At 47.3% G+C, this 19,201-nt stretch overlaps 1 pseudogene; it reads left to right on the forward strand.

Moving 5' to 3' along the window:
* Positions 1-1,076: 1,076 nt before the first annotated feature.
* Positions 1,077-1,886, forward strand: LOC122894470 (annotated as a pseudogene).
* The last annotated feature ends 17,315 nt before the right edge of the window (positions 1,887-19,201 follow it).

Genomic DNA, 19,201 nt, shown 5'->3' on the forward strand with positions numbered 1-19,201 from the left:
CTCTCTGTCAAATAAATATCTTTAAAAACAAACAAACAAACAAACAAACAAAAAACCCACTGCAATAAAATTCAGAATCCAGAAATAAACCCTAATATAGATGATCACTTGATTTTCAGTAAGAGTGTCTGGACAGCTCAAGGGCAGAAGGAATGATCTTTTCAACCATTCAACAAATGGTGCTGGTACAACTAGATATCCATCCATACGCAAAATAATGAAATTAGACCCCTAACCATATATGAAAATAAGTGAAAATGTATGAGGGACCTAAAAGTAAATACTAAAACTATAAAATCCTTAGAAGAAAATATAGGTTTAAATCTTCATGGCCATGGATTAGGCGATGGTTTTAGGTAGGACACCAAAAGCATAAGCAACCAAAGTAAAAATATACACATTGGATTTCATCAAAGTTAAGAACTTTCCTTCTTTGAAGGACACCATTAAGAAAGTGAAAAAACAGGGTACCTGGGTGGTTCAGTTGGTTCAGCGTCTGACTTAATCTCAGCTCAGGTCTTGATCCCAGTGTTGTGAGTTCAAGCCCCATGTTGGGCTCCATGCTGGGTGGAGAGCCTACTTAAAAAAAAAAGGTAATGGAAGAAAATATTTATTTGCAAATCATATATCTGATAAGAGACTTGTATCACATACGTAAAGAACTTTCATAACTTAATAATAAGACAAGCAAAAAAAGCACCCTATTTTCAAGGCAAAGGACCTGAATAGACATTTATCCAAAAGACCCAGTTAAAAAAGAACAAGAAAATAAATTGATCAAACAAAAAGGAAAAAAAAAAAGGAAAGCAAATGACTGATAAGCAAATGGAAATACACTCGACTTCATTCGTCATTTAGGAAATGTCACTCAAAAGCTAACAGTAGCTTTCTGCCGGTGGATGCCGGCCAGTAAGCATCATTAACGTCTCCCCTCCCACTGCCGTCCTAAGTCAGAGTCTCCCAAACAGCCTGAACAGCTGCGGAAGCTCTTCATCAGAGTTCTGAGCTTTGAAACAACAGATGAGCGTCTGAGGAGCCATTTTGGGCCATGAGGAACACTTACGGACTGTGTGGTCATGAGAGCTCCAAACACCAAGTGCTCCAGAGGCTTTGGGTTTGTCACATATGCCCCTGTGGAGGAGGTGGATGCAGCCATGAATGCAAAGCCACACAAGGTGGACGAAGAGTTGTGGAACCAAAGAGGGCCATCTCAAGAGAAGATTCTCAAAGACCTGGTGCCTACTTAACTGTGAGAAAGATTTTTGTTGGTGGCATTAAAGAAAATACTGAAGAACATCATCTAATGATTTCAAACAGTATGGGAACATCGAAGTGATTGAGATCATGACTGACCAAGGCAGTGGCAAAAGAGGGGTTTTGCTTTTGTAACATTTGATAACCATGATTCTATAGACAGGACTGTCATTCAAAAATACCATACTGTGAGTGGCCACAACTGTGAAGTAAGGAAATCGCTCTCTCAGCAAGAGATGACTAGTGCTTCATCCAGCCAAAGAGGTCGAAGTGGTTCTGGAAACTTTGGAGGTGGTTTTGGTAGGAATGACAACTTAGGTCGTGGAGGAAACTTCAGTGGTCGAGGTGGCTTTGGTGGCTGTCCAGGTGGTGGTGGATATGGTGGTGGATATGGATGGCTATAATGGATTTGGTAATGATGGAAGCAACTTTGGAGGTGGTGGAAGCTATAATGATTTTGGAAATTACAACAATCAATCCTCAAATTTTGGACCCATGAAAGGGGCAATTTTGGAGGCAGAAGCTCTGGCCCTTACGGTGGTGGAGGCCAATACTTTGTCAAACCACGAAACCAAGGTGGCTATGGTGGTTCCAGCAGCAGCAGTAGCTACGGCAGTGGCAGAAGGTTTTAATTATTGCCAGGAAACAAAGCTTAGCAGGAGAGGAGAGCCAGAGAAGGGACAGGGAAGCTACAGATTACAACAGATTTCTGAACTCAGCCAAGCACAGTGGTGGCAGGGCCTAGCTCCTACAAAGAAGACGTGTTTTAAACAATACTCATGTGTATGGGCAAAAAACTCGAGGACTGTATTTGTGACTAATTGTATAACAGGTTATTTTAGTTTCTGTTCTGTGGAAAGTGTAAAGCATTCCAACAAAGGGTTTTAATGTAGATTTTTTTTTTTTGCACCCATGCTGTTGATTGCTAAATGTAATAGTCTGATCATGACGCTGAATAAATGTGTCTTAAAAAAAAAACCTAACAGTAAAAGTTACACAACAAATGTTAGTGAGATGTGGAGGTATTGGAATCCTCATCCATTGCTGATAGAGAATGTAGAATGGTGCAGTAGCTGTGTAAAATAATTTGGCGAGTCCTCAAAATGTTAAATATAGAGGTAACATAAGATTATACAATTTCATTCCTCTAGGTACCTACCAGGAGAGATGAAAACATATGCCAACATAAAAACGTATATACAAATCTTCATAGCAGCTTTCTGTGTAATATCTAAAATGTAGAAACAACTCAAATGCACATATGACCTGATGAATGGATAAACAAAGGGTCATCTATCCATACAATGGAATAAAAAGGAATGAAATACACATGTTGCAACATATATGAAACTTGAAAACGTTATGGTAAGTGAGAAAAGTCAGATAAAAAGACTATATATTGTTCCAGAACAGGAAAATCAGAGACAAAAAATAAATTAGTGATTGCTTTAGGCTGCGGTCTGAGGCAGGGGAAAGGTAAAGGGAGGAAGGTGTGATTGGGACTGACTACTAATGGATGCAAGGTTTCTATTTGGGATCATAAAGATGTTCTAAAATTAAATTATAGTAAATGTACAGCTCTGTAAGTACTAAAACCACTGCATTGTATACTACAGGTGTTGAAGTTTAAGGTATATAAATTACATCTCAATAAAGCTTTAAAAAACAAATCCTAATGGGGCACCTGGGTAGCTCAGTCGGTTAGGCATCTGCCTTCAGCTCAGGTCATGATCCCAGGGTGCTGGCATTGAGCCCTGAGTCGGGCTTTCTGCTCAGGAGGAAGTCTGCTTCTCCCTCTCCCTCTGCCTGCCCCTCTGTCTGCTTGTGTGTTCTCTCTCTCTCTGTCAAATAAATAAATAAATAAATAAATAAATAAAGTCTTAAACAAACCCCAAACACCTCTCACAGCGATAATATTTTCTTCATTGATAGGGAGGGACTGTGTTTTATAATCATGTAATTTCAACATCTATCTCAGTGCCTGGCCAATGGAGCGCTTGATAACAGTTTAATAAAAGGAAGGAAAGAGGGAAGAGATGAATAGATATGACTATGATATTCCTTCAAAAACTATTCACTTGGGACGCCTGGGTGGCTCAGTTGGTTAAGCAGCTGCCTTTGGCTCAGGTCATGATCCCAGCGTCCTGGGATCGAGTCCCGCATCGGGCTCCTTGCTTGGTGGGGAGCCTGCTTCTCCCTCTGCCTCTGCCTGCCACTCTGTCTGCCTGTGCTTGCTCTCGCTTCTCTCTCTATGACAAATAAATAAATAAAAAATCTTTAAAAAACAAAAACAAAAAACTATTCACTTTCTATAGTGCCAAGAACCTAACATACTCTTTGCCCTCACCTTGCAAATGAGGAAACTGGATCTCCTTGGAGAATCAGTAACTGACTTAAATCCTTGCTAGTGAACAGTGGAGGGAAAATCAGAACCCAAGTCTGTATATGCCAAAGCCAATATTCTGTATATTCATTTCTGTAATGTTGATGAAGATCTGAAACTATAGGGGTGATTGGAAGCCATGTTGACGTGAATTGGGTAACTGTGTAGGCATGTACATGAGTGCACTGAAGGATGGACAAGGGAAGAAAGGGGGTAGCTTTTGAAAATTTATGTTAGGTTTTGAAGGGATTTGAAGGGGCCCAATAAATAATACTCGTATTCTTATCAAAGTTCTGAACAAACTGAGAAATAAAATGGTGAAAGTACGGGGTTGGATTGATGGGTTTGGGGCCCATGTGAGTTGCACTTGGGTTAATGCTTTGCCATCACTGTCTTGCAATTCTTGGCACTTTCTTAACAATTCTTGGTACTTTCCATTTTGTACTAGGTCCCACAATTATGTAACTGACAAAGATGTCACCTGACAAAATATCACCTTTATTACTGTTATGTGGGGTCTAGGAACATATGGCTTGAATGTGACAACGAATTTCTAACCTTCAGTCTAGACCTTGGGCACCCTACCTAAGGGAAAGTTTGAGTTTGCAGTGTGCATATATGTTGCTCACTCCCACTGGTCCTAGTGGAAAAGAAGAAAGAGACCAGACAGACCCCTCGAGCCAGGACCATTGAACAATCACTCCTATCTGGTGGAGAAATCTATCCCATACCAACCAGGTACCTGACTCCGCCTCCCTGGGAAGGGGTAAAGTGTGGGACAGGAGGCCAGGTAAACCAGAGAGATGAGGAGAGATTCCTCTTTACAGCAGTCAAGATTCTTTTGGTTACAAGTAACAGACACAATCAAATTAGCTTAAATGGAATAGGACATTTTAAACAGGTGTGGTCAACATTCTTTTTGTTTGTTTGTGGGTTTTTTTTTTAATATTTATTTACTTGACAGAGAGAGAGAGAGATCACAAGTAGGCAGAGAGACAGTCAGAAAGAGAGGGGGAAGCAGTCTCCCCGCCAAGCAGAGAGCCTGATGTGGGGCTTGATCCCAGGACCCTGAGATTATGACCTGAGCCAAAGGCAGAGGCTCAACCCAAAGAGCCACACAGGTGCCCCAACAATCTTTGTTTTAAAGCAACACCCAGGGGTTACCCACCTGGCTCAGTTGGAAGAGCATGAGAATATTGATCTTGGCTGGGGTCATGAGTTTGAGCCTTACGTTGGGTGTAGAGGTTAGTTAAATAAATAAAAAACTTAAATTAAAAAAATAATAAAGGGGCGCCTAGTTGGCTCACTGGGTTAAGCCTCTGCCTTTGATCCTAGGGTCATGATCCTAGGGTCCTGGGATCGAGCTCCACATCAGGCTCTCTGCTCAGCGGGGATCCTGCTTCCTCCTCTCTCTCTGCCTGCCTCTCTGCCTACTTGTGAGCTGTCAAATAAATAAATAAAATATTTTTAAAAATAATAAAGCAACACCAAATCCCTTTCCCCCTTTTTCCCTGCTAATTTTGTTCAGGTACAGGGAGGAAATTCCTTGATCTTGGAGAAGCAGACGTCCTGCCAGTGTTATGAATCATAATCATAGAAATCCAATTCCCTTTTCCTTGCCAGGTGCTCACTATTCCAGCCTGTCTTGCATGTAGAGTAAATATATGAAACAGTTCTAGCCAGTAAGATAGAAGAACTTCTGTGGAGACCCTAAGAAAGAGGGATTTTTCATTCACAGAAATTAAGCCTCTTTCCGTCTGCTTCCTTCCTTCTTACTTGATGCAATGATGTGAGGCCATGACATCTGGAGCCGTGGAAGCCATATGGAGACCATGAAGACAGGAGCCCAGAATAAAAAGTCAACATACCCCAAAGATGCAGGAGTCTGGGTCTTTGATGATATAGCTGAACTGCACACACCCTAGCTCTGCCTGACTTGAGACTTAAGGAAATGATGTTTCCTAATGGTTCAAGCCATGGTCACTTAGGTTATCTCTTACTTGCAGTCCAATACATCCAGACTCCTGCAGACTTACACCATACTGCTAGTGAACATCAGGGAAGCCAAGGGCAGGGGCTCTCAGACAGGAAGCAGGAACTGGAAAGTTGTCACACTCCTGGGCAGTTAATCGCTCTTCCAGCCTCCCCTGTGCTTCTGAGAACTTGTATCTTTCTTCATTCTTCTCTGCACCAGCGTTCATGATGCAACAGTCACACAGCCAAGCCCTCTCTGTCTGCATTTTCCTGCATCGAAGAGACCAGCTCAGGGGGCAACAGCGTCTCAAGCTCAATTCCAAAGTCTGGAAGAGAGAGGAGGCTTGACCCCATTGTGGGTCCTGTATTTCCCTGACACCCTGGGGGCAAAGTCACATGCTGGAACACGGCTACCAAGGGCCCCTGTGCGTGTGAGAGAGAGAGAGAGAGAGATTCTTAGAGAAAGGGGAAGCATGGCCTAAAAGATATCCCTAACTATCTACCTCATAGGCTGAGCAAAAAAGGGAGATAAGATCCAGGTTATGTCACAGAGGGGGCAGGGAGGGGCCTTAGAAAGATGAAAAGATTCTGGCAGCAAGTGGAGAAGCTGGGAGAGAGATGAGCTATCTCTGGCGGCCGGGGGTGGCGGTGCGGGTGTGTAGCTGCAAAATTCGTCAGGAAAGAAGTCAAAATTCAATCCCCTAAAGACTCTCCTTGAACGAGGAGTGAAGGAGGGAGGTGGCCAGAGAAATAAGGAGGAAGGAAAGGAGTGGCCCTGCAGAAGGAAAAAGCTGTCACGGAGAAAACAGAGGGTAGGACTGGACGCGCCTCGAACCTCCGCGCCCCCGTCCCCCCAAGAGAGAAAGCCAAGGATTAGGCTGATTTGAGGCCCCGGGACGCGTGCTGGCGTGCGTTCCCTGGCAGTCGCCGAAGAGGTCCTTGACACAGACTGGGGGCACCCTTAACACTGTTTCCCCACTGAGCCGAGAACACGGCGTGGAGGCCGGCACGCGGCCCCCAGGGTCACCGGCTTCGCACGTGGTCGCCCAGATACACGCCACAGCCGGAGGGGGCGCTGCGGGGGCTCGGAGCGACTCCGGGAAGGGCGCTCGGCCGGCCGGGGCGGGACGTGGGGCGCCGGGTCTCGGCTGACCCCGGTTCCCTCTCGCGGGTGCACCCGCCAGGTCGGGGCGGAAGACGTGCGCAGGCGCAGACGCGCGGCCGGAACAGAGCTGGGGGGTGAGGGGGGGCAGAAGGACGCGTTCCGGGAAAGCGCAGGAAGGAAGTCAGGGCGGCCAGATAGCGCGGCCTGGGGCGTCATAGTGGACAATTCTGGGAACACAGAAGCTGGGGTCGATTTGGATCTAACCCCGTCCCTTCCTCCCTCTTTCTTTGCGTTCCTGCATAATTTAGTAGCGCGATCCTGCTCCCCTGCACACGCACTTTCCACTTGGCCACCGGGAGGGGTCGGGCGTGCTCGGTTCACTCACTACAGGTCATCCAGAGCCGTGCTCCGCGCAGAGGAGGTGCTCAGCAAATACTTCTCCCGTGAGTCAGTGCGTGGGACTTTATCAGAGGAAGAAAGGATCCAAGACATAAGCTGATATGTTGGTTGTCTAATCAGGGGGTGCTCCTGGGAAAGAGTAACCTTTACACCATTTTTGGATTAAAAAATCAAACAATATATTGTGTGCCGTGTGATTATATGAAATTCACATGTCACTGTCCAGAAATAAAGTTTTATTGGTACACAGCCACGCCTGTGCACTTACTGCTGCTTTTGACGCTAGGAAGGCAGAACTGAGTGCTTAGTACACAAACTGTAAGTGGCCCACAAAGCCTGAATATTTACCATCTGGCCCTTTATAGGAAAAGTTTGCTGAGTTCTGGTCTGGAATTTTCAGGGGTTCCTTAGGTTTTCAGCTACTTCGGAAAGCCTTAGATGCTGGCATCTGGGTGGATTATGTGACAGGGAGTGGCAAGGGTAGAGAGGGCTGCAGGTATTAGGATCCTTTGATTGAAGGCCTAGAGAGCAAGGGCAAGTTCATGGCCAGCTGTAGACAGTACAGGAAAGAGAGCAGGCCTAAGCTAAGCTAGGTAATCATGAAATCAGGGACAACCTGACTTCCTGAGACACTCCCATCTTCTGTTCTGGGTACTGTAGGGTTTATAAACAAGTTCCTAGGAAGCTGCACAAGTGGGTCACAGTGCTGTTTGAAGACTGTTTACATACCATGAGCTTTAAGAACACTCTGGTAATGATGGTGGACAATGTTAGCGTCTCACCAGGCTCTGTCCTTAGTCCTATTATATTAGCTAATATTTATGGAACACTTTTTCTGTACCAGGCACTATCGTAGCACCTTTCAAATATTATTCCTTCTATGGGATAGACTTTAGTATATATTTTTAAAAGATTTTATTTATTTGAGAGGGAGAGAGTGCATGCATAGGAGCAGGGGGAGGCAGAGGGAGAGGGAGAGGAAGAAGCAGACTCCCGGCTGAGCAGGGAGCCCAAGGACCCCAGGACCACGACCGAACCGAAGGGGCTTAATCGGCTGAGTCACCCAGGTGCCCATCTCCATTTTGCAGATGAGGAAACTAAGGCTTAGTGAGACTAGTGTCCCTCTATGGAGACTGAACAAGGAAGTGGGTGGGGTCAGGGTCCAAACTTAGATCAGCCTAATTTTATAGTGTATTTTTTAAAAAAGATTTATTTATTTTAGAGAGAGGATGAGTGTGCCAGTTGGGGGGAGGGACAGAAGGAGAAGAAGAGAAGACGACTTCCCACTGAGCATGGGTCTTGATGCTATGACCCTGAAATCATGACCTGAACAGAAATCAAGAGTCAGACACCCAACGAATTGAGCTACCCAGGCGCCGCTATGGTGAATTTCTTAAGCAGCAGGCTATATGGCCAGTGATGGGTGTTGGGTACATCCTAGTCCATGTAATGCCCCTTGAGAATGACACAGTGAATCATTCCGGGTCTGATTGGGAGAAGGGAAACCACTCCGAGCACTTGAAATGGAGGGGAGTGGGAAGCAGAGTACTGGTGATAGAAAATCTGAGAAGCCAGTGGAAGACAATAAGAGAGCTCAGAATTAGTAAAAGCAGAAAGGGACCAGCGCTCCGAAGCTGGAAAGGTGTCCTAGTCTGTTCAGGCTGCCATGAGAAATACCACAGACTGGGTGGTTTAAACAAGGGGAATTTATTTCTTAGAGTTCTGCGGGCTGGGAAGTCCAAGATCAAGGTGCTGGCAAGGCAGAATTCATCTGGAGACCTCTCCTCTTGGCTTGGAGGTGGCCGTCCATTCACTGTGTCTCTGTGACCTAAAGGGAGGGCTGTCAGAGCATACTACCGGCTGGACTGGGAGTTCCTGAGGCCCGAGAGGGCTGAGCGCTGGGGCTGGCTGCCCGAGATCAGCCGGAAAGGCCTCACCGCCTGAAGGAAGCAATAAGGCTGCTGCTGCCCGAGCCTCCTGGTTCGACCAGCCTCCCTCTCAGGCTGTCACCGAGGCAAAGTAGCCAGCCAGCACCGTGAGCACAGAGCCTCTTCCAGGGTCCTGCCTCCTCACATGGAGAACTTAACATCCCATGGGTGGAATCACATCACCCCTTCCTGGGTTGCTGTTCACCCCCTCAGCTGCCCCCCTTGAGTTTGTGGAAAGAAATGGGGGAACCTCTCTCACCTCCTCCAACTAGTCAGAGGTCTTGTAGACAGCTCTTCTCTCCCTTCCCTGGCTTCGAATATTCATCCCCTATCCTCCTTTGTGCGGGGAGGTGGGTGTTTTCAGGAGGCTGACACCCGTTCTCTGCAGGGCCCAGTGTGGATGGCACAAATTAAACACATTACAACCAAAAAACGCCCCACAAAAAACTGAAAAACAAAAATCAAAAAATGGCGGGGGAGGGGGGTACCTGGGTGGCTCAGTCGGTTAAGCATTAGCCTTTGGCTCAGGTCATGATCTCAGGGTCATGGGATCGAGCCCTGCATCGGGCTCCCAACTCAGTGCAGAGTCTGCTTCTCCCTTTCCCTCTGCTGCTCTCCCTGCTTGTACTCTCTTTCTTTCTTTTTTTTTTTTTTTAAAGATTTTATTTATTTATTTGACAGACAGAGATCACAAGTAGGCAGAGAGAGGAAGGGAAGCAGGCTCCCTGCTGAGCAGAGAGCCCGATGTGGGGCTCGATCCCAGGAACCTGGGATCATGACCTGAGCCAAAGGCAGAGGCCTAACCCACTGAACCACCCAGGCGCCCCTTGTACTCTCTTTCTGTCAGATAAATAGATAAAACCTTTAAAAAAAAAAAATCTCTTCTTTGTGTCTGAGCAAAGAGAGCAAGCTCTCCCGTGTCTCTTCTTATAAGGGTATTAACGCCTTTGGATTGGGATCTCATCCTGATGGTCTCATTTAACCTTAATTATCTCCATAAATGCCCTATCTGCAAATACAGTCACACCAAGGGGCAGGGCTTCAACCTGCAAATTTCGGGTGGGGTGACACAAACATTCAGTCCATCACAGGTGAAGAACAAAGTTGGTGTTGGGGAGCCCAGGGATGGAATCAGGTGGTTTCTGACAGAGACCTAAGCAGCTGGAGCCAGAGACACAGTAAAGGTTCAGCAGCTGCTGAAGATGCTGCCCAAGGTGGGGGCCCTGGGTGGCTCAGTGGGTTAAGCCTCTGCTTTTGGCTCAGGTTATGATCCCAGGGTCCTGGAATTGAGCCCCGCATCGGGCTCTCTGCTCAGTGGGGAGCCTGCTTCCCTTCCTCTCTCTCTGCCTAGTTGTGATCTCCTTCTGTTAAATAAATAAATAAATAAATACATCTTTTTAAAAAGATGCTGCTGAAGGCAGAGGGAGAAGGGGGAAGGAGACTGACTTCCTTTTCTCATGCCTTCTAGTCCCCCGTCTCCAGCCACACTGAGCAGAAAGCCAGCTAACTCAGAAAGTCCTGGGACATGCAGTGCATAGGAGTCAGTCCCACTTCGACACAGAGCAAGGGAAGGAGGAAATAGATTTGGGGGCTTGGATTGGGCCAAAGAGCGTCACAGAAAGTTTCTTGCTCCTCGTTGGTGAGCCTTGAGCCACTGTATTTAACAGATGAGCCAACCTATGCTTGTTCCTGTCTAACATCGTTTCCGGAAAGATACACAGGAAGCAGGACCAGTGACATAATTTGGGGGTCCAGGGCAACACAGAAATTCTAGGCCCCTTGGTAAAATATTATTAAAAATTTCAGGACGTCAATGACAGAACAGTTAAGTGTCCTTCTGAGCATGAGGGCCCGTGTGACTGTAGAGAGAGTTTATCCACGAAGTTGGCCCTGATAAGAAACTCCTAACACGATTAACTCTATAAAGTAGTCCTGAGCGCTGGGGAAGGGAGGGAGGATTTACTTATCGTATTATACTCTGGTGAACAGTGAATACATGTATCACTACCACAAATTAAAAATATTTCACTCCTGGGACGCCTGGGTGGCTCAGTGGGTTAAAGCCTCTGCCTTCAGCTCAGGTCATGATCCCAGGGAGCCTGCTTCCCTTCCTCTCTCTCTCTGCCTGCTTCTCTGCCTACATGTGATCTGTCTGTCAAATAAATAAATAAAATCTTTAAAATAAAATAAAATAAAAAATAAAAATATTTCACTCCTAATGAATTTGAGCCAAGATAGGCACAACCACCTTAAGGACACAGAGGGCCTTCCAGATTAGCAGAACTTGACACAGTAGTCTGACTGAAACCACTGATCTGTCCTGGGGCACCTGGCCTGACTTAATTTTGGGGTTGTGAGTTCAAGCCGTACATTCGGTGTAGAGATAACAGAAATAAATAAACTTAAAAAAAAAAAAAGATTAATAAAAAGGAAGAGGGCATCTGGGTGGCTCAGTGAGTTGAGCCTCTGCCTTTGGCTCAGGTCATGATCCCAGGGTCCTGGGAATGAGTCCTGCAGTGGGCTCTCTGCTCAGCAGGGAGGCTGCTTCTCTGTCTCTCTCTGCCTGCCTCTCTGCCTACTTGTGATCTCTGTCTGTCAAATAAATAAATAAAATCTTAAAAAAAAAAAAAAAAGAAGAAACCATTTATCTATCTCAAGAAAAAATACGTTAGAAAGGGGTTGCCAGGGTGGCTCAGTTGGTTAAGTGTCTGCCTTTGGCTCAGGTCATGATCTCAGGGCCCTGGGATGGAGCCTTGCATCGGGCTCCCTGCTCAGCAGGGAGTCTGCTTCTCCCTCTGTCCCTTACCTGGCTTGTGTTCTCTTTCTCTCACTTTCTCTGTCTCTCTCAAATAAATAAAATCTAAGAAAAAGAAATTTTAAGAAAAGGGTTACCAGATTTTACATATATATTTTTATGTTATATATTAATTATATATAAATTGTTATACATAAAATAATTTAAATAAAATTTAAATTTTATATATATATAATTTTATGTAGCCTATATAGACAGAACATTTTATTAGTATATAATTATTTTATAAGTTTAAATTTGTGGCCCTCACCTCTCAGTGAGAAGATATCTGTCATAGAGATAGTTGGAGATAGTTGCGATTATTGTCATTTATTGTGCTGCCAGCCTCAGAAGCAGAGTTAGCATTTTTGGTTTGTTTACACATGTCTTGGTCGGGATAGGTTAGGTTTTTGTTTTGTCTTCAGGATTTTATTTATTTACTTCAGAGCGAGAGCGAGCACAAGCAGTGGGAAAGGGGAGAGGGAGAAGCAGGCATCCTGGTGAGCGGGGATCCTGACAACGGGGTTGACGCCAGGACCCTGAGATCAGGACCTGATCCGAAGTCAGACGCCTGATGGACTGAGTCCCCCAGGCGCCCCAGGATAGGTTAGGTCATGTTGCTAAATCTGACGAGCCCGACAATTCAGTGGCACATAACAAAGGCTTATTTCTCACTCAGTCTCTGTCCAGCAAGTGGCAGGCACTACTCCGTGCTGCCCTCTCTCCGGTCCATGGCTATCCTCACAGTGGCCGAGAGAAGAAGGACCCTTGGGGAACATAGCCTGGCTTTCAGAGCCCTGTGTCTGACGTGGCGTATATGACTTCCACTCGCATTTTACTGGCCCCAACAAATCGCATAGTCAAGCCCGAGGTCCGCAAAGCAAGGAAATACAACCCCATCCAAGGGAGAAGCCGTGAATCCTCATCAGCAACAACACCGTCTATCACAGCAAAACATGGCAGAAGTCTGGATTAACAGAAAAATCCGTGGACGTAATAAGAACTCACCTGGCAATCTCAAGCTCTCTAATTACACAAGTCCCTGGGCTAGAAATAAAAATGAGATAATTTGTTTCCAAGTCGATCCCTAAGCCCTGAGCTAATCACTGCTCATAAATACAAAAGTGAGACTAGAAGCATCCATCTGAAACCAAGCAGTAAACGATCTACATTTTTTTTGAAGAATTTATTTATTTATTTGACAGTCAGAGATCACAAGTAGGCAGAGAGGCAGACAGAGAGAGAGGATGAAGCAGGCTCCCGGCGGAGCAGAGGGCCTGATGCAGGGCTTGATCCCAGAACTCTGAGATCAGGGCCTGAGCTGAAGGCAGAGGCTTTAACCCACTGAGCCACCCAAGTGCCCCAACGATCTACATTTTGTCACTCTCACCACGTGCCGGGTTAAGCTTTCACTTTTTATTGCCTGGTGGATTCTTCGCCCTGTGATTAAAGTATGTCTCTGGGAGAGGCAGCAGACCTTTGCCCAGCCGTCAGCACAGTGCAGAGGGCGTGCGTTCCAAGGGTGCACCCACTTGGATAATTTCACGTGTGCACATGTGCTCTATCCTGGAATTTTTAATTGGAACCAGTGTCGAACTACAGTCTTCCTAATCGGTGTTGCATTTACGAGGCATTCGAATACACTCAAGGCACGGCCGGAAAATCCACCCCAAGGACAGTTCCGAAGTGTGGTGGTTCTCAAGTCCTGGCATCCGAATAAAGAAACAGAGAGGTCTTGGAAATTCCAATGCCTGGAGCAGCCAGGCTGGCAACGTAGGAGGTCAGAAGGATGAGGAAGGGCACCGACCCTCCGACTCGCTGTCCGCAGGCTGCAGGAAGAGAGGAGACCCAGAAAGTGGCGAGCCTGCCTGCACTTCTAAAGGAAACAGCTACGGTGCAGCGCTGGCCAGTTGTTGCTATAGAGAAAAAAAACCATTTTTTTTTTTTAAAGTTGCAAACCAAATTTATATGTGGAATCTGCTGGCTTTACATAGTGGCAGTGATTCAAAATTATGAAATATAGTGTGGGCCCAATAAACACCTTTGCAGACTGTGTTTGGGGCTGTAAACCTGCTCTCCCTGAGGCAGGTGATCCGGGTGAAGACCTTGCGGAAAGGAAAAATCTGGAGGGCAGGAGAGGAGGCGTGCCCAAAGGGGGACCGTGGGATGGAGCAGAGAGCCAGGAGGACGCGCGTGGGGTCAGCCACCAGAAGGCAGAGACCTGGGGGAAAAGACAGAGGTCGAGAGAGGAAATTTAGAAAGTCGGTGACATGGAACTGCTTCGCTCTTCTTCTCATAAAACCTTGAGGAAAACGGGCTTTTGGCATTGGTTGTTTTGGGAGTCGGATTAATGCTTTCTTGGTGGTCCATCATCGCGCCGAGACGGGCTCCAGGAGGTTTGCTCTGAGTGGTGTTTGAGTCTCCATGAACCGCCACTTGCTTTGAGCCCACGTTGCAGTCTGGATTCCCCTCAGGGGCGGGGAGGGGAGGGCAGTGGGCAAATTCCAAGCCTGGGTCTTGCAGGCAGGCAGAATGGGGTTTGAATCCCAGGTCCCCCGCTTATTGACTCTAAGCGTTTCTGAACCCCGTTGCAAAGAGGGGATAAAGCACTCCATCACATCATGCCGTATGTAGGGACTTCTGTGAGAAGACAAGACAACACCCTCAGCACAGGCTACACTCGTACTGTGTACCAACAAAGAGCAGCTGTCCCTGTCACTAGTGTTATTCATACGGGGTTACTTTCATGTGGGATTGCAAAGGCACAGGGGGACAACACGCTGATCATCAAACACAGTAACTGCCCAGTAACAGCTGGGCAATCCATTTAAAACTTTTATTTCTTATTAGAAAACAATGGAGGGGCACCTGGGTGGCTCATTGGGTTAAAGCCTCTGCCTTCGGCTCAGGTCATGATCTCAGAGTCCTGGGATGGAGCCCTGCATCAGGCTCTCTGCTCAGCAGGGAGCCTGCTTCCCTTCCTCTCTCTCTGGCTGCCTCTCTGCCTACCTGTGATCTCTGTCCGTCAAATAAATAAATAAAATCTTTAAAACAAAAAACAAAAAACAATGGAACGGCCCTCCTGGTCTCTATGCCTCCACTTCTTGTGAGCTTGGTAGTGTGATTCAGTGCAGTGGGGCACAATTTCTGCTTTACTCCTGTCTGGCATCTTACTTTCGGCCTTGTGCTTTTCCCCATGGTGTCTGCCTCTGCCTCTCTCCAGAGAAGAGGGTTCCTTGCCATAGCCTGTGAGCTCCGCGGAGAGGGAGAGGGAACCATGTATCGGTGCCTTAGCCCATCCTTGTGCAATGGGGGAAGGCCTGCTGCCCGCCGGAGTGACTTCCTCCCTCCCTCCTCTAGTATTGTGCCATCCTGGCTTGGCTCCCCAGGGAGAAGAGTGGGGGTTTCATCATTATGGAGGAAATAGCATGCCAATGATATTTATTTTGGTAATAGCAGCAAGTAGGAGCCTTGCTCTGAGGAAGTAGTGTAGGAAGACTTCCTTTGGCTTAGTAAAGCCCACTCTATTTATTTATTTTTAAAAAATTTATGTATTTGGAGGGGACAGAGGGAGAGAGAGAGAATCTCCAACAGACTCCGCATTGAGTGTGGGACCCCCACGCAGGACTCAGCCTCATGACCCTGAGATCATGGCCCAAGCCGAAATCAAGAATCGGACGCCTAACCAACTAAGCCACCCAGGAGCGCAGTAAAGTCCACTTTATAAGAGACCTTTTATGACCACGTATAAGGACTCCAGGAATCTTCTGGAACGAAAGTTCCAATCTCCCCTATTCTTAGTCCTCTCCAGCTGAAGTCAAAGGATTCTGTTGGGAGGGAATCTAGATGGTTCTTGACCAGACCTCGCAGCAGGATTATCATTTCAACCTAAAACTACTGGAATAAAATTACCAAAAGAAGTCTTTGCTTATGACTCAAATTAAAATGAAATGAAAACACACACACACACACACATACACACACACACACAGAGGCGTGCGCGCACGCACACCAGGCAACAAGGATTGCCGTAAACCAATCGAAAACAGTGGTTATTTTGTAGTGGGATGAGTGGCAACTTTTACTCTCTACTTTAAATATTTGTGCATTTGTTTGTTTGTTTTTACAACAAGGCTATTAGTTTCATAATCAGGGAGAAAATAAGGTTCTTTATTTCCGTTTTGAAGAAAGAAGAAAAGAAATGGATGCAGCCTAGCAGCTGGAACACTGCAGGTGGAGAAAAAAGTGACTATTTAATGCTGGTTGCTGGATTCGAGAACAGGAAGTAGAGAAGGGAGGCAGGAAGTCCGGCAGAAAAGACGGAGGGAGGAAGGCTGGCGAGGCAGGGGAGCCCACAGGTAGCCTCCCAGAAGAGGCTGGGTGTGTCAGGGCAAACTCTGAGGGCGCTGGCTGGTCTGGGATGAATTAATCCAGAGTTGGGGGAATTAAGGCTCAGTTGTTTTGACAACCAGCCCCAAGTCAGACGCTATTTCTTATCCTTAGTGAATGTTTACACGGTGATCTCGGCCCACAGCTTCTGCGCTCCGAGTGCGACGGGCTCTGACTTGAGTCCAGAACAAGATTTTGAGCCTTGGATGTGAGATTTACTGAGAAAAAGTGTAGCAGGCAAAGTCAAGACTTCCTGTCTGCTGCTCGGTTCAGGTACTCACTTGAATGCTTTCTAGGCCCAGGGGTCTCTGTGCTCCAGGCTGGGGATTCAGAGGCAAGAGAACAGGCTTTTCTCCAGAGGAGGAGCTCGGAGGGAGGAAACAAGGGAGGAAACAAGGATGTCTGACCGGTGACGAGCTGCAGTTGCAGAGACGGCGTGGAGGTGGAGAGAGCACTTGTGACTGTGGGCACACGACGCGAAGGGTCATTTTCAGGATCAGTTTCCTCATTTGTGAAATGGGGAGGATAATAGTGCCTGGATTTTAGGGTTATCGTGAGGATTAAAGAGATAATGTCTCTGGAGTCCTTAGCCCAGAGACTGGCGTTAAGGGCTCCATGTTAGCCATTGTTCTGGACACAAGTGTTCAGGGGAACCCTGAGGGTTCCAAGGAGGGACTGGGGATCCTCCCACAGGGGGCCCAGGAAACCACAGATGCCTGAAGTGGGTCTTGATGGAGAAAGTAAGAGTTTGGTGGACAAAGGCGGGTAGTTTATTGTCAGCAAAACAAACGAGGCACAGAAATATATGGTGGGTGGGTTGAAGGCAATAGCTGTGTGTGTGTGTGTGTGTGTGTGTGTAAGAGAGAGAGAGAGAGAGAGAGAGAGAGAGAGAGAGAGAGAGGAGCTGGCTCTCAGTGGCCCTAGAAATGTTAAGTTGGCTTCAACTTGAGAAAACCCTTCTAAACCAGTCTAACGGCCCTGGACTTTATCTTTCCCTGGAAGGCACAGGGTGTGTGGGGCAGGGTGGCATGAGAAAGGTAGCTGTGTTTTTGAGGTTTCTAAGCAAAGAATAACAGAATCAGATGTATGTTCTGAAAAGTGGGTTCTGGAAGAGGGGTCCGTCCATTCTGTAGAGTGGCCAGTAGCTCTGGCTGTTGTCTCCGGACTGGCCACTAGAGGGAGGTCTGGGCCCAGAAGTGGCACCACACTGCCTGGTGTTGAGGGGCTGCCTGTATGGGCGGCTGAGTAGGGGCACCCCGGGGGGGCAGCCAAATCTCCACTCACATCAGCCCCTCACCTAGGCTGAGGCCGACTTGCCCTATTACAGACAAGGGCACTGGCAAGTTTGGAAGAAAATACAAGACGTGCTGTGGGAACCTTGATCTCCATGCATCTAACGACCTACTGAGCTGTCCGTCTCCCTCCCAGGTCATTCTCCCTTTCCTCCTGTTCCTTCCTCTGGTCCTCTCCGAGTGTGTGGACACCCCAGTCTGCATGGCCAAGCTTTTCCCACAAGCTCACAGATAGCCCAGGGGTGCATCTACTGGCGGAGAGATGAACCTGACGATGGAGCCTGTGTAGACCCGGAGAGAGACTTGAGCCATCAGGGAAGAGAATTCTGGGGTCTTGGGTGCTCAGAGCACAGTCTAGAAGAGGGTCAAGAGGTCTAGCTAGGTACTTCCTTTGGCTGTGGCTGAGTCACTTCTTGGGGAGGGATGTGGTTAAAGGAGGGACCCAAGGATGTGTCCTCTTTCAGCCAGATCTTGGGTGAAAGCATCTTGTGTTATTTCTGCCTTTACACCCAATATTTGGCAGGGAGCCTAGCAATTAGTGGGTTCTCAGTAAAAGCTGTTTGAATGAATGACTTCTCCTCCACCTCCTGACTGGCTTCTTACGTGAGAGAGCCCAGTTACCTGTCCTTTGTTGAGGCTTCTGTGATTTTAAGAAAGATCTGCAAGTTCTTTCCTGAAGAAATGGAGCCTCACCCCCCCTTCTGGGACAGCCTGTGAGCAGCTTGAAAGTGTGGATGTGCTACTTTGGGAACTAAGTCATGAAGGCACTGTGATTTCTCCCCTTTATCCCTTGGATTGTTGCTCAGGAGAAGCAGCTGCTGTGTCAAGCGAACACTCAGGCAGCCCTGTGGAGAGGCCTGGTGGGGGGCGAGGGAGGGAAGTGGAACTGAGGCCTCCTGCCCGCTGCCAGGCTAGAAGCTGGTTGACGCCCCAGCTCCGATCAAGCTTTGGATGATGGCACCCTGACCTACAGCCTCATAACCACGCAGCTGTCACCTCCTGAGAAACAGTGTGAGATAATACATATTTATTATTTTATGTCATTACACGGAGGGTAATTTGCTATGAAGCAAGAAGGAACTACCACAGGCTTCAAGGGGGCTCCCCCAAAGTAGTACTCTTATTTCCTTCTCAGGTTTTGTAAAAGCCAAAATAATCAAAAGTAAATATAGAAGGTGACGTGTCACCTCTTTATTAGCGACAAGAGGCCAGTCTTCCACCAACTGAGCTGGCTGACACTGAACGGAGAATTTGGGCAGACTTACCCAGTCCTAAGAAACACTTGTGGAGACAAGTCTCCCCTCACAGAAGGGTCTAGAGGGGGAAGAAAAGTGACCAGCAGAGAGACGAGGTGTGGGTCTGAGTCAAAATGCCCACATGTTCTTCCCAAAATGGACAGTAAGTCACTGCTCCTACCCCGCCCCCAACCCCAGGGCAGGAGGAGCAGAGGGGGGAAGAGAGTTCCAGAAGCTCTGATAATGAAGCTTCCTTCACAAGAAGGAAATGTCAGGAGTGAGGAAGAAGTCTCCCGCCTCATACCTTTCCCTTCCATCTGTCTCTGGGCCTCTCCCATGCCTGTGACTTCTTTCTTCCCCACAGGGTCAGCACCCCCGGGGGGGACTCCCACCCCTGGACTCTTGCTACTACTTTCCTTCTTCTGCCGCTTCCTGTTGTGTCCTGGGA

Source organism: Neovison vison, chromosome 13, assembly GCF_020171115.1.
Source record: "Neovison vison isolate M4711 chromosome 13, ASM_NN_V1, whole genome shotgun sequence".
NCBI classification, from domain to species: domain Eukaryota; kingdom Metazoa; phylum Chordata; class Mammalia; order Carnivora; family Mustelidae; genus Neogale; species Neogale vison.